Source organism: Triturus cristatus, chromosome 10 (assembly GCF_964204655.1).
Source record: "Triturus cristatus chromosome 10, aTriCri1.1, whole genome shotgun sequence".
Classification (NCBI taxonomy): Eukaryota; Metazoa; Chordata; class Amphibia; order Caudata; family Salamandridae; genus Triturus; species Triturus cristatus.
This window is the reverse complement of record NC_140593.1, coordinates 273,110,387-273,124,710: the sequence shown is the minus strand read 5'-3', so window position 1 is coordinate 273,124,710 and position 14,324 is coordinate 273,110,387. Positions and strand designations below refer to the sequence as shown.

The window sequence follows — 14,324 nt, the reverse complement described above, 5'->3', positions numbered from 1 at the left end:
AACCCAAGGATTGGCTCAGTGGGCGGAGCCAGAGGTGTGGCCAGAATGCGCAAATATCCCAATTTTTAGTATTTGTTTGGCATTTCACTGCCCAGTTTAATCAACCAATGGATACACATGATTATATAAGGTTATAATGAGTTATTGACAGTAAAACACATTCACAAAGTGGGATATGCTTCTAATCACAGATGAAATACAATAAAATGTGGAAGCACAAGCCATTTGTCGCAGAGCCATGGTGTTTATCATCAGCACTTCTCCCTTTTTCCACAACAGCAGTTCAAACATGAATGGCAAAATATCCTAGTTTGCAAATGTTTTCTATATAACTCTGGCTCTGCCATATTTGCCTCCTAATGCAAGATTTGCTGCATAATCTGATCATTTAAACTAATAAATTGTTTATAGCTCAAATGTATCAAAAGTTAACAAAATATTTGACTTGTTTTGCTGTGGAGTGGATGGCTTATTGCAAAGGTTGACTGATCATCTTTCTCACTGTTGCATTTGTATGTTACACTGGTGCTAATAAGGCAAAATCTTTCCAAAGACTGTTAGCATGTGTACACGTCAAAATAATAAAATATCAGAAAATATACTGCATTACGCTGCAGCCTTTTTTTAAATGCATAATTTAGTCAACACTGTGGCATAATTGTGTCCTCCTTTGCTGCATATTTAATTCCAGTGACCCCACAGCAAGCAGCACATGTTAAAAGTGCTTGTGAATGAAGCAGAGAAACTGTGAAGTTTGCGAACTTAGTTTGGTGTGCGTGCCAAATTCTGCATTGCCGATCCCTGGTGAGTTGCAGCTACTACTGCTGAAACAAGGCCAATGGAGCTAACTATGGGTGAGGCAGACTGGCCTCAAGGGCACTGGCGGTGCCCTGTGCATTAATGTTTGTTATTACCCTCTAATGGCCACCTCTGTCATGGATTCCCTCACTACCACCCTTTAACAGTGCCCCTCAAGTCTCCATAACCACACTCTCTCTCAGATGCATTTGATTTGATTTACAGCGCCACTCATACCAGTGTAGGGTGTCAGAGCACTTTACATCACACACATTACTCAGAGACAATCAATATGTGTGTAAATCACTGTATAGAAAATGTTACATAAGACTAAGGACTACAAGGTGTAGGAGTTACATGACAACCATACTACTAGGCGGTATAGTTTAATAGTGATTGGCCTGGAGAAACATAAACTCAGAATTTTAAAACTTAATACCATGGTTGGGGGTACTCTTTAATAATCAGAATTGATTTCTGTCCAAAAGAACACTTTTTGCAACATTAGGATAATCAAAGACTGGGGGGAAAACATAACGCTCTAATTTATACCTTGCAGGTTGTATGCAGCTCTTAGATGAAAGTTAATAGCTCACTGTTGTATGTTAGGATTTTAACTTCTAAACGGCAAGTAACAAAAGGAGCTCTCTGACAAAAGCAGTAGCCCACTGACCTATTTACATTATGTGCACTTTGTGATCTGTGTAGGAGGGTGGAATCTGACTACATGGTTGCCCCACTTTTTTCCAGGCGTTTTGCTGGTTTTTGACTTAGTCTGCCTGGGATCCTGCTATTCAGGACCCCAGCCTATCTGCTTTCTCCCTTAAATTGATTACAAGTACTATAGGTACACTCCAGATTGGATTCTGGGGTACCCTTATAAGTCCCTAGTATATGGTATACTATGTACCAAGGGCATGGGTACCCCATAGGCCTACCAGGGGCTGCAGCATGTATTGTGTCACCCCTGGGAAGCCTTCCAAAATGACACCACAGGTCTGCTACTGCAGCCTGGGTAAGGTGGTACATGCACCCCTTACTGAGATATAGGTTCACTATATCTCTCCATATCACTGCACATACAAACCTATCAGTCACCCCTATGGCAGGCCTTACCAATCCGGAAGGCAGGGTGCTGGGTTTTATGTGAGAGGGTGCCCATGCATGAGCAGAGCCCCTCAGCAGCCTTCAGAACCTTTATTCTGGTGTTGTTTGTGATGCTGCCAAACCATACACTCTTAAGTGCATTATAACCAAACCACCTGCTGGTGCTAAGACACCAGAGGTTCTAAGGTCTTGCGAAGCCTTCTAAGGTCTAGCATGGGATTGTGCTCTCTCAGGAGAGTGGTTTGTTGGACTGGTTATTAATGCTGAACCTGGTTCCCCAGTTACAAATTCAGTAGCTCTGGCCATAGCGCCACATCCTCTCCCCCACTAAACACCATACTGCCCCACTGAGAAAAACACACTGCCTTCAACTACAACCCAGTTGTTGCCAGCTATAAACACCTGGATGCGGCTCAATTTAAATGACGCAGAGCAATATGCAGCCTACAAAAAAAAGTGACAACATCCTGGAAAAAGCAAACACTCATAGGGAATGCAAAATTTAGCAAACCATGTGAATTGTAAGCAGGAACACAATGGTTACCTTGATGTGTTTACACTCACTATTCAGAAATCAGTGAGTGCTTTTGCCTGAAAAGTTAAAGGACATGACTACTGGGCCCTGAATGGACCCATTTCAATGCCCATTGCTTATATCCTTACAAAACGTAAGCAGTATGGTAAAAAGACCACTTCCCTGGACGCATTTTGTTTTCCAATCCACACTTTGCAGTACCTCCAGGATTGGGGCACTAGTTGCAAGCCCAGGGAAAACAAAGACAAGAAAACAAAAATAGCGCTTCACTGGCAAACTCTGTAAAAGGGGCGCTAATGTGTTTGGGTGTGAATAAAATCAATCTGGTCAGTTTGCTACCAGCTGGTGCGCAACACCCATTGGCACACACACAGCCGCACCCGAGCACTTCACAGGTCTTTTAAAGACCATTTGCATGTTAATGAGGCCTTGATGTTGTTTCACCCCTCCAGGAGCCCCTGCAGCTCCACTCTGCCTATTGCTTAAAGATTAAGCCCCCCCCCCCCCCGAAATTTGACTCTAGTAGTGCCTCTGGCTACCAGTCTGTCTTACTTTACTTAGTTATTTTTCCTATTTTTAACCTTTTATTCCAGATGCTGGACATTTCCAGCAAAAAGTATTTTCTTTTTTGGATCCATTTCACAGGGAAGGAAATAAAAGAAAGGAGAGGAAAGAGAGTGAAAACCCCGCCTTGAAATCTCGGTTTTCTGTAAGAGAAGAACTGCTAGACAGAAAGAGAGGGAAGAGGGAAAGAGTTGGGGGGGGGGGGGGGTGAGGAAGCAGCTGAAGCTACAGAGCAGAAGCGGACACTGTATTTTGCTTCTCTGGGTAAGAAGAAAAAGACCGAGTCCTGTTACTTCTCTGCCGCCCGTCCTCGAACGCAGGGGCGTAGGGGACACTAAAATTCTGGGGGGGACAGGGACAACCTTGTGCACTTTCCAGTGACCCTATACAAATCACCACCCGTTACACAAATACAATTGCATACTTTCGAAGTGAAATATTGAGAAAAGCAGGCATGTAGTCACAGTTTGCATGTATGTATGCTTTATTGTTATTTACATTCATATAGTAATGAGACCAAATGTTTAAAAAAAACATATATATATGAATCTTGCATCTTAATGCACAATGCAAACAAAGGCCGCTGACTTAGGGTGGGGGCGTCGTGTTTGCAAGTGCATTATGGTTTGAAAAGTACCTGCTGCTGCATTCCTGGTCTCCAGCAATTTTCAGGCAACAATAAAAATGTGAAGATAACTTTGGTGATTAATGTTCCTTTTTTGAGAGAGATCGAAGGCTTGTTTAGAGAAAGTTTTAATTCAAAAGGTCAGTGAGTTACTGCTTTTGTCTGAGATATTCTTTTGGTATTTGAAGTTTATAAGTTAAAATCCTAACATTGAACAGTGAGCTATTAACCGTCATCAAAGAGCTGCATAAAAACTTCAATGTATAGATTAGAACAATATGATTTTTCCCCAGTCTTTCCCTATCCTAATGTTGGAAAATGGGTTCATTAGGATAGAAATCAATTCTGATTATTGAAGAGAAGCCCCCAACCATGGTGTTTTGTTTTACATTCTGAGTTTGTGTTTCTCTAGTGTTGCAAAGCCGCCCTGGCCACTCCCCAACTCTTTGCTGACTGGTACTGGTGGTACCTGACTGACTGACCCTGGCCTCTGCCTAAACAGCCAGTGCTATTCTGAAAGAGGCACTTAAAAACACAGTGAAAACACCTACATACACTAGGGTGCACTATGGGTTAGGGTACCCCTATGATTGGCATGACCTCTCCTATAAGGCCCTAGTACATACTAGGGCAGGGGGATTAGAACTACTTTTAAGTCCATAGAATATAATAAGGCAGTGGTTCTCAAAGTTTTTCGACCCGCGGCTCCCTTGACCCATTGCCCGTGACTCACCACTGTTATTTTTTTGGGGAGAGCAGGTGGAATGTAAGCCTGGCCTCGGTAGTACTTGCGTTTTTTCTCCCTGAAAATAATTGGGATGAAGCTGAGGAAGGTATTATAATCATATACGCAGGGCGTTTTATATTATTAAGGTGGGGACTCTAGGAATATTTTATTAGTTACACTTCTTTGCTCATGCCATTTTTATAGTACCTTCTCAAACTTTTTTATCCCCCTTACAGTGCTAGATAGCACCCCTGTACATGTAGGCCCAATTGCCAAAGTGTTTCTGCGCTTGAATATTTGCATGCACTAACATTTCTACCCATGTCATACGTGCCAACAGACCTCTCTCAGCAGGGTGACTCACGATTTTGTAAACACATTTTTGCTTTCTCCTCCCTAAAATTGCCTCAATCAATGCAAGTAAAATACATTCTTCAGATTTTTCTTTTTTTTTTTTAAACGTCCCTCTTTCTTGCTTCCAAATGTTGGCATTCTGCCATATATGGTGTTTTACTTCCCTGTGCTCAAGGAGAGGGACGGCCTGTCTGGAAATGTGTGTGTACTGAAAGATGTGTACTGGAAGTATCTTTGATTCAAGTACAAATGTCAATACTTAATAATAATTAGTGTGTTTAATAGACAGGACAACCATACTTTTCTGATAAATTGCATTGGTGTAAAATGTATTTGGAAAAAACAAAACTATTAACGCGTCTAAGGAAAAAAATCCGGCATCTTCTGCCTACTTTGGGAGTGTTGGAACGTGGAGATCCAGTGAAATATGGAGCTCTTCTCCCTCAACTTGCCATCAATTAAGCACTTTGTTTACAGTTGTAAGCATGTCACTTCCAAATCATCGGCGTCATGGGTTTAAGTCTAATTAGTTTAACTGAAGCCAACAGACCCTTTAACATTAAATGCATGAAAGTGTTCGGTGCGTGGCTCCCGTGGCTAGGTTTGGTGGCTCCCCAGGGAGTCACGGCGCACAGTTTGGGAACCACTGTAATAAGGCATGGCAGTTTAGAGGCCAGCAGCCCTTTCTGCACTTGCATGTGTGCACTGCTGAAGCCTGAGGTCAGTTTAAAAGTAGCCCTGTGTTATAGGGCTGCTTTTAAAATGCAAATTGTGCCCAAACTCGACTTTTGGGTTTGGGGAACTTACAAATTGATCAACTACAATGTTGGGGCAAAATTACGTGGAAAAATGTTTTCCACTTAACTATGGCTGTATCATATTTGCCACATAATACATCATCTGCTGCATAATCTAACGATTTCCTCCAAAACAATTTTGTAGATCAAACGGATCTCAAATTACTAAAAGAAATGTGACTTGTGTTGCTGTGAAGTTTAGGGCCCTTTGCAAAGGTTAGTAAAGAAAACAATTCCTAAGAAAACAATTGGTCCCAGACACTCCTAATGACACTCAAGTTAATACCTGTAGGAGAGTGTAGTATGCAATCAATTCATACAACCGAAAATGTATAATGTAAAGGCACATTCAACAGGGAAATCTCATAGATAAGAGGCCAACCAAAGTCAATTAAATTGCAAACATCAATTTATTTCCCGCTGAATCATATTCATAAAATGCAAACTTAGGGGCCTACTACGATGGCAGGCGGACTTCAGTACCACCGCCATCTAATCGGGGAATGGGACCGCTGGTCTTCAAGGTGGAGGCCCCACGATAGGCATTACAATGCGACTGCCACTACGGGGTTCGCAGTGCCTATCTTTTACATTGCAGCAGGTGCTGCTGGCTGCATCATCCGCCGCAGAGTAAAAAAAAAAAGGCACATGTTAAATATATCGGTGCCTGCCACATGGTGCAGTGATATGTTGTGGGGCATCATAGATGCCCCCCAGGACCCATGTCTGGAGGCCAGGGGTAAATGGGCCTGCTCCGGGCCCCCAATGTCCCTTTCGCCAGCATTTCCATGGCAGGTGAACCGCCATTGATAAGCTGGCGGGTAAGGGACATCGTAATCCCTGCTGCAGTGCATGGTAGGCACCACCAGCATTGTAGGAACCACGAGCCCCTCCACCACACCGGCGGGCTCAAGAAGCCCGTCGGGTGCGTGGTGGTTGGTCTTTCCGACCGCCAGGTAACCACCCGCCATTGTAATATGGCGGGCTGTGATGCAGGCACCAATGGCGGTGGGACCGCCACAGACGGGGTGACGTGGCGGTCCCACTGCCATTATAATCACCCACTAAGTTTGGTGTGCATGCAAATCCTACATTGCCAACCCCTGGCAAGTTGCACTGCTAGTGCTGGAGAAAGGCCAATGGAGGTACCAATGGGTGAGGTGGACTGGCCTCAAGGGTCTTGTGACCTCAGTGACAGATTCACTGTCGATCTAGGATGTGATTCTTCATATGCCTGCCCGTAAGACTGGAAGTGAACTGCAGTATGGATTGTGGTGGACAGGTCCACCTGCGGGTGCTAAGACACCTGGGCTTCTAAGGTCTATCGGGCCTTCTAAGGTGTAGCATCGGAATAAGCTCCGTCAGGAGTGTGGTATGGTGAACTGGTCATGAAGGTCTGAACATGGTTCTCCAGTTCCAAATTCAGCAGCTCTGGCCAGAGTGCCACATTCTCTCCCACACTGAACACCATACTGCCCCACTGAGAGAAACTCGCACTGCCTTCAGCACAACTCAATTGTGCTGCGACTAAATTCAAATTATGCACTTGACAACAGTAAAATGCTGCCTGAAAAAAATGAATAACACCCTGGAAAAAGCAAACACTCAGAGAATGCAAGAATAAGCAAAACATGTGAACTGTAATCAGAAAAAAACATGGTTACCTTAACGGTTTTAAACTCATTATTCAGAAATCAGTAAGTGATTTTGCCTGAAAAGTTCAAGACATGGCTACAGGACCAGGAAGGGACCCCTTTCAATGTCCATTGCTTATATCCTTTCAAAATGTATGCAGTTTGGTTTAAAAAAGACCAAATCCCCAAACACAGAGCCGCATTTTATAAGCTAAAATAATTAAAAAGTTGAAAACGATCATATTAAACGATTTCCACTCTACCCATCAACCAGGTATTGCAGTCCCTTTAGGAATGGCGCACTTACCCACCCTGGGAAAACAATGTTGTTCAAAGAATGAAGATAAAAAGAAAGTAGCGCTTTCCCTGGCAAACTCTGTAAAGTGGCGCTAATGTGTGTGGGTGTAAATAGCAGTCTGGCCTGTCTGCTGTCCACTCTGTATTGCTTTATTTAGGTATTTACCTATTTTTTCTCTCCATTCCGAGGTTTTTATTTTCAATAGAAAACGGTCAGAAAATGAGGACATTTACAGCCAAAGTGTTCAGCCTTTTTTGGATCAATTTCACAGGGGAACAAATAAAGAAAAGGAGAGGCAAGATAGAGTACCTTAAGAGCTGCCTCTTGAAATCAGCACGTAAGCAGGAGCGAGACAGAGACAGAAAGAGATGGAGGAATAAAGAGAGGAGGGCAGCCGCCAGAGGCAGATCAGGAGTAGTGGACACGGTGGAAGGAAAAGAGACAGCGTTTATTTTTTCTCCGTTCTCTGCCCTTCCCAGAACGGCTGAGCCTGCCTGCAGCATAACAAAAGGCAGAGGGCGGGTGGCCTCTGACTCCAGGCAGGTCAAGTGCAGGGCCATTAGGTAGCGCTTTCACGTGCTAATGGCCCTGCGATAACAGAAGGGAGAGGGGAAATTCCTTTGTCCCCTCGTCCCCCCCCACCCTTGTCCCCCACACTTCCTACGCCCATGCTAGAACGAACGCAGAGCTTTATAGGCGATGGTGATTTATTGCGTCCCGGGACGCATTCTCAAAATAAAAAAGTAGGGGAACGGAATCGCTGGAATTGAATAAGTAGGGGCACGCCGTGCCCTGCCGTTCCCCCCCACTTCGACCACTGGATCTGTGTATCAAAAGGTTAACCCTTGGATCCCACCCCTACCCTTTACGATTCCCTTATCAGACTCATCGCTCTCTTCCTGAGATGCATCCAGGCCCCTTCCTTGTGTTATATCATTGAAACAAAGAACTCTTTGGAATGCACACTGAAAACCTCTGTTTTTCATCCTTCAGGGCATGTGCCTCCCAGCTTATAGGTATGCAGCATCACGCAAATGTGCCAGGAGTGGAAATCCTCCATTTTCACCAGGCAGGCCTGGGCTGTCCAAAATGGTACTCAAGTTTCTCCATGTAATGTACCAGTGCAGGCACACTTGCATTCCACGTACAAGCAGAGCACATTTACTGCATAGCAAGGTTATCCTCATGTTTTTTGCCACAACAAGCATAACTACATGCAGCAAAAGCATTCAGTCTGTGCACACTATTCAGTACTGCAGCCTTTCTTTACTGTACCACAGTGTGTTATTGTAAAAACACACTGCCAGCATATACACATTTACCATGTGCACATGCTTCCATCACACACGCACTTTCATATCTACTAGATATAGGCTAGGGGTGAGTTAAGCATACAGCAGCAGAACTTGTAAAAAGGTGAGTGAGCCTGTAAGCCTCGCTCTAGTGACACAGGGTAAACTAGCATTTGCAATGCAATAGGTCTCGCATTTACGCGAGTTTGAGCTATTGATATTGCTAATAACAATGCCTTTTATTTTTGTTAACGTTTTCAAAACATAAATAAGTAATTGTCATTTACAATATCAATAGCATAAAGTCGTGCAAATACGAAACCTATTTGCTTTTTTTTTTTTTTTTGTTTTTTTATTTGTAAACAGGCTGACAAAAGGCAAAAGAGACAATATACATTGATGCATACATTTGTAAATATAACAAAAAATAAATAAAGAAGAATGTTTCGTAGTACTAAACAAATCACAATAGCCGGATCATTCCATAAAAGTTCCCCAATTCTTTTCGTATTTGCTCAAGGAGCTTATCCCTCTTAAATTTGCTAATGCTAACTCCATCGAGTGAGTCTCAGTTACCAATGTCCACCAATCCCATACCGTAGGTGGATCAGGGCGAGTCCAAGCTCTTGCCAATGTTAACTTAGCGCAAGACATGAGGATTGAGGCCAGGCCTGCCTGTGGAAAAGAGATGGGATATATATCCAGCAAGACCGAGGCAGCGTTGAATGAGGGTAGTTGAACCATCTTAATTTTTAAAACTCTTTGAATGTCCCCCCAAAAGGTCCCAAAAGTAGGGCATGAGAACAGCATGTGTACCAGGTCAACGGCCTCGGCCGAGCATTTAGGGCATTTAGTTCGATCGCTATATAAATTGTTGTGAGACCACTTAGCTATTATTTTGGGGGTGTAATATAACATACAGCTCGTTCTGAACTGTTGAAGTCTTAAACTAGATGAGCGGACCCTTTTATTGATATTTGACAAGGAACACTATCTCCCTCGGTGTAATATTTACGCCTATTAACTTTCCCCATTTATCAGCTAATTTAGAGCAGTCATTTGCTTTAAAGCTGGTTAGAAGACGATAAGTGTCACTTATTACTGATTTATTTTTAGCGGAATATAGGTAGTTCAATATATCGCTATCTAAGACCGTCGTAAGATGTTTTTTATTAATCAAGTAGTCATGTATCTGTAAATGTTTATATCTCATAGTTTCAGGAATATCATATAGCATCTTAAGGGTATTAAAATCTAAAAACCCATGTGTACCATAAAGGTCTCCTAAGACATTGATACCCGCCCTAGCCCAGCTATAAGCACTGTTATCATTGAATATTCCCGGCAGACCCGGGTTGCCCCATAATGGTAACTTTGAATGAAAATAGGTGATTTTACAGTATTTTGATATATTGCCCCAAATCTTTATTAGAGCTTTAGCAGTCTTAAATTTCACTCTTTTGTAGTAATTCGGGTCGTTAGCTCGTAGCAGAAACATATTTGAATCCTGTTTTAACATAAAAGTGTGAAAAAAAAGTGTTCCTTCTTTTTTAAGTAGAGAGCGAATACGCAACACAAAAGCGGACCAAAAATACATCTTAAAATCAGGGAAGTCAAGACCTCCCATGTTTAAGTTGTTTTTCAGAAGATTCAGCGATCTTCTTGCTTTTTTAAAGCCCCAAATAAATCTACTAAATGCAGCATCTAATTGTTTAAAGAACATATTATTTAAAATCAGTGGAATAGAACGAAATAAATACAAATATTTAGGTAATATTTTCATCTTTATCAAATTGATTCTCCCAATTAGATTCAAGGGTAATCTGTGCCATTTTTTTAGTAATAAGATAGTCGATTTTGTAAGTGCATTATAATTCAAATTGTTGATTTCTTGAATTTTAGCTGTGAGTTTAACACCTAGGTAAGTAGCATTTTTGCAAATCTCGGGGACCGTAGAGGCTGGGGTGTAATTAGCGATAACCTGAGTCTTTTGATAGTTAAGTTTATACCCAGATATATCCCCAAATGTATTAGCCTCTAAAACAATACCTTTCAATGCTTCCTTAATATCTTGTGAGTAAACTGCGATATCATCTGCGTATGCGGTTATTTTAAGCGTTTGTAAGCCGGAATTAAAAGGTGCAATTTGGGTTTGGGACTGAAGAGCAGACAAAAACGGTTCTAATGAAAGGGCGAATAGCAGAGGTGAAAGAGGGCATCCCTGCCGTGTGCCACGAAGTATTAAAAACTCTGAAGAGGTCAAACCCCCGTATCCAATACAGGCCGTTGGGTTGTCATATAAAGCCTGTACACCCCTTAGAAATTGACCCCTGAACCCCATCTTAGACAAAACGGACCATAAGTAGTCCCACCCCACTCGGTCAAAAGCTTTCTCCGCGTCTAGCAGGATCATACCGAGTGGGGTGGACTCCTGCTCTGCTACATCGAATGCCGTGATAGCCATATTAACATGTATGGTAGTGTCTCTCCCAGTTATAAATCCGTGTTGTTGTGGATTGATAATTTTGGGGAGAATAGGGGCCAGTCTCAGTGCCAGAATTTTAGCATATATTTTTGCGTCAGAGTTTATCAAGGATATGGGTCGGTATGACCCCCTCTCCTCCTTTGGTTTATCTTTCTTTAGAAAAAAAATTATTTTCGCCCTATTCCATGACTTAGGTGTTTTCCCATTGAGCCCAACTGATTGCAATACCTTCAAAAAGAGACACTCCAGTTCAGCTAAGCATACTTCGTATATTTCCAGAGGTATTAAGTCCTCCCCCGTCGCCTTCCCTGCGGGTAGCACAGATATAGCCTGGTGTAGTTCTGCCATTGTGATGCTGTCCGACAGAGAGTCAATCCCTGGTATGAGTGGTAAGTTAATTATATGTTTGTCCAGATAGTCCCTAATTGCATCTGGGTTGGGGGTGTTTTCTGGAGTATATAACTTTCTTCTATAATAGTCAGCAAATTGTTTTATTATATCTGTTGGTTGATTATAAATTTTATTATCATCCCCTCGAATTCCTGTAATCAGAGTACGGGCTCTGTCCTCAGCAACTTTATAAGCCAAAATTTTCCCGATTTTGTCCCCTCCCTCATATTGTGCTATTTTAAATTTATGTATATTAATGCTGCTCTTTTGAATGAGCTTAGTTTTAGCTTCATTTTTTAAAATTCCAAGTTTTAGTCCTACTTCTGTAGTCAGTGGAGAGTTTGATTGAAGCGCTGAAGCCAATAATTCTTCTTGGGTGGTTATTTTTAATATAAGTTGGGCGTTACGATTTTTACGTTCCAAATTTTGTCTAAATATATATGCTTGAGTGAAGCCCCTAATACTTGCTTTACAAGCATCCCATACCGTACTGCACGAGGCGGAGTCTATATTAATGTCTATGAATTCTATGAGATGTAGTTTAAGCTGTGTCAAATATTGCGAGTCTGAGATCAAATATCTGGGAAAAGAGAACGGTCTAGGTAGAGTCTTATTGTGTGGTTTGGCAATTGTAAGAATTATCGCATTGTGATCAGAGGAGATGCGAGGGCATAAAGTCATAGTGGTAATCTTTAACAAATTATCACTTATTAGTGCCATGTCCAATCTTGAGCACATTTTGTGGGGTGCTGAGTAATATGTGTAACCTGGTAATTTTGGGTATAAGTGTCGCCAAGCATCTTTGATGTTATGGATACGACATAGGTCAAGAATAGATGACCTAGTTTTACGCATCCTTTGAAAGGAGCCGGGCCTAGTTGTGTCTATTTTATAATCCATTATGCAATTAAAATCACCCATAACGATAAGTTCTCCCTCCCAGTCCAAGAGTTTAATATTCAAATGATCAAAAACCCTTGGTTCATCTGTATTAGAGCCATAGACCACACATAGGACATATTTAAAATTCTCGAAACAAAGCTGGGCAATCGCCCATCTACCCTCATTGTCACTAAGAGTCTGTAATACCTCAGCTCTGAAGCGTTTATCCTTTAGAATAGCCACTCCTCTAATAGAATCTCCCAGGCTCGAATAGGTCACAGTATCATAACCCAACTGATTAAGTAGTTTCTTGTCTTTCCCGGCTATATGTGTCTCAGAAAGTAGAACGATATGAGGGTTGTGTAATTTTAATTCTTCTGTGATTAGGGATCTCTTATTTCTGCTATTCAGTCCTGCTACATTCCAGGCTAAACACTTTATTTCATTCATTGTTAAAGAGAAGAGCAAAGCCTACCTTCCAGCACAAGATCAGGCATGAGATACCCCGATACATTTCCTATTACTTGTAATATGAGCAAAAATAGAGAAAAGAACTGATATAAATTCACAAAATCCATCTTCGTCAGCCTGCATACCTTTTTTTAATGTGTTTCCTCCACCCCTCAACCTCCCCCCCCTCCGTCCCTCCCCCCCCCTGGTTCCTACCCCCGCCGGGGAGGAACTGCCCTTGAGTAACAGCTGCCGCTGGAAGGGCAGCCGCAGTGGCTGGGCACCCAAGAGGCTCCCCGCTGTCGTCAGGACAGCACTGCATCGGAACGCACCCCCAAGGGCCCCCCCCACGAAACCTATTTGCATTGCAAATGTTTGTTTAAGATTCTTGGCAGAGAATAAGGTACTTTCAAGGTTAGGAAAAGGGTCTCTGTACACTGGTGTTTTACAAAGTTTTTGGTATTAAAGTTTATTGGACCTGAGACATCTTCCATGTGGTTATTTGGTTTGTCTCTATTAGTAAAGATGTAGGCAAGGAAAACGGACTCCCGAGTAGTACCTGAATTACTTGCATGTAATCTTCATTACTCATATTCTTTCTCAACACAGTCCCTGCATTTCAACTGCCCTCCCCTTGCGTACTCCAAGGATTCGGACCCCAAGTCTTGGGGATCTTCAGGTAGTAAAGAATATATTCTAGTCTACTATGCAGCCTACACAATGCAGTAGACACAGTACGTTTCTTTCAGTAGTGGTACCAAACAGGTTTCCTTCACAGAAGATCACCTTCGTCATTGAAGCCTCTGTGGAGGAAGAGTAGGACTAATAAATAATCAAGGTAGGAGTTGAGCACCTGCAGACACTTCTAAATATCATTGTAAGCATCCAAGAACGTGCATGCCTACGAACGTTTGACTCCCTACGAACTAAACTCTAAAGTGATCTAAATACCTAATGGTGAGACCCTTATTTAATTGAATTAATATTCATGATGCTGCAAAGAGAAATATTTTTCAGACATTGAAGAATTTACCTAAAAAGTATTTGTTCTTTCTGGAATCAACATAAGATGTATAAGGAACTTGAGGAGGTCTAGGATAGAAGTACAAAATGTTTTTGTGGCTACAAACCCTGCAATTCACAAAATCACAGTTAACAACAACAAAATTAAATTTCGGAATATACTAAACCCCTTTTGCAGCTCAGAAAACTCGAACCAAAATGCAAAAGGAGTTTACTGACATTTTGGTATACCATTATGAAGGGGCATGAAATGGGCCTCCTTTCTCGTATGAACTTCAATGAGATGCATAAATGTTTTGGGACAGAAATCGAATTTTGCAAACCAGTGATTAGTTAAAAACTCCTCAAAGGAAGTGATAACCC

At 42.1% G+C, this 14,324-nt stretch overlaps 1 protein-coding gene across 2 annotated transcripts in view; it reads right to left on the bottom strand.

The window, feature by feature from the left end:
• PEX1 (peroxisomal biogenesis factor 1) overlaps window positions 1-14,324 on the bottom strand; it is an 831,513-nt gene that overhangs the window by 758,868 nt on the left and 58,321 nt on the right. The window lies entirely within an intron of this gene.